Source organism: Condylura cristata, unplaced genomic scaffold (genome assembly GCF_000260355.1).
Source record: "Condylura cristata isolate star-nosed mole 26May11 unplaced genomic scaffold, ConCri1.0 scaffold00001, whole genome shotgun sequence".
NCBI classification, from domain to species: Eukaryota; Metazoa; Chordata; class Mammalia; order Eulipotyphla; family Talpidae; genus Condylura; species Condylura cristata.
Window position 1 is genome coordinate 9310827 of NW_004567102.1, and position 2126 is coordinate 9312952.

The window sequence follows — 2126 nt, forward strand, 5'->3', positions numbered from 1 at the left end:
GCAGGTGGGTATTGAACTCATACTGAAGTGGCTTCAGAGAGCTTCATAATGCAGTGCTTTAACCAGTTGCACCACCAGGGAGAGCCCAGCAATGGTAGCTTTTATCTCCATTTCTGTTTGCTCCTTCTGTCTCAGACATGCCAGGTCCCTGCTGTCTCTTTCCTACAGGTCCCCAGCAGGGGGTGCCTTAGACTTGGTGACAGCCTTTCAGGCCTCAGTGACCGTGCTTTGGGCCAACCTTGTTTGACTAGATATTTAGCCACAAAGGGATGAGTAACTTCGAGTCCTTGATTTGAAAACTTTATTCTTTGTCTTTTATTTGTTGCATGCTAATCGTATTAAAGTTTGTTTCCATTAAAGGGCTTAGGCACTAGAGTATGTTTCCTCTTGATGCGACAGGTGACAGGTCTTGATGCGACATAGAGCAGGCAGGTTTGGGGGCCTGGGGTCCCCTCAGCCTGCCCTGTAACACTGATATACATTCTATTAAAATGTGAGTCAATCCAAAATTGAAGAAGACAAGACATAGGGTCTAGTAAATAGGATCTTGAACACAGGTAGAAGGAAGGAGTTGCTAAGAATAGCGGAGGCTGAAGATTCTAAAAAGAAAGTAGAAGATTCAGAATGTTGGCTGTGCAACAGGCAAGAGTAAATCCTGGTTTTGGGGACCCAAAGTTTATACAATTTGGGGATTCTCTTTAAGAAGGCAAAATACAAAATTAAGTTTGAGGCCCTCCCTGGTGGCACAATGGGTTAGGATGCAGCACTGCAAGCTATCTGCAGCTGCTTCAGTGCAAATTCAAGTCCCGCCCCGGAGCTGACCCACATGGCGCCCCAGACCTCTCCTGACCCACCCGCTGCTCCCCTCAGCAGTGTACTTCGTCCATCTGCCTGTTCTGCTTCCCACTCTGTCTCTGGTGAGTCCTCTCACCACCCCTGCAACTCTGGCCTGTACCCCAGTTCTATATGCATAAATAAATCTTTAAAAATAAAAACAAAATTAAGTATGAAAGTGAATATTTATTTAAAATAAGAGATCGTAACAAATTACAAAATTTGGAAGCTGATAAATGGCAAAAACATCCAGAAAAATAGAATATTTTTCCAGTTTAATGGTGGTATGATAGACACATAGCACTGCGTAAGTGTAAGTGTACAGAATAATAACTTGACTTCGCACATCGTGAAATGATCACTACAAGTGTAATTAACATCCATCATCTCATAGAGATTTTTAAAAAAGAGAGAGAAATGGTTTTTCCTTTTGATGAGAACTTGGGAGTATTCTAAAAGCTTTCAAATACACCATGCAATAGTGCTAACTAAGGTAATTCTGCCATACTTTACATTGCTAGAAATTATTCATCTTTGTAGATTTTGACCATCTTCAACCAGTGCGCCAGTCCCCAAAGAATAATATTTGTAGGAGTTCACTACTTCATTCATGTCTGTAATACTTCTCCTCCTATGTTTTCCAGCTGCATCATTGTTCTCCCAATTGGTTATTATGAACATTTAAAACTCTACCCAAAAAGCTACAAGACCTTTACAATGAATTATATACCAACCCCAAAAATCTACACTGAAAATTTTGTGATACTGTGATTTATAATAATAAACATATCTTTAGTTTCATCCCTAGCCCCTGACACAGGCACTCCTGAAACCTCTGTACATATCAAAATGATAAACACAGTAGGGGCATCTTTTGTTCTATTGAGGCAACTCTGAGTGGGCTGGTCCCCGATTCTAGTTTAGTGCCAGAAGCCTGGATGACTTAATCCCCCTCACAATTCTATGGCGGGAAGAGGGGCTGAAAATGGAGTTCAGAACTGGTCTTGCCTGCCAGAGGAAGCTCTAAATAACGGAACTCTCTGATGCTCCCAAGAGAGTGATAAACCACAGTCCCACAAGGACAAAAATTCCTGGACTTGGGCCCCTGCCAGACCTCACTGAAAGTAGCTCTTCATCTGCCTGATCATCTATATCCTCTAATATACTGATGAACTTCAGTAGTTACTGAATTCTGTGTTTCTGAGTTCTGTGAGCCCCTCTAACCTATTAGTCAACCTAAAGAGGGTATCCTGGGAACCTCAGTTTTATTTTATTTATTTATTTATTTATTT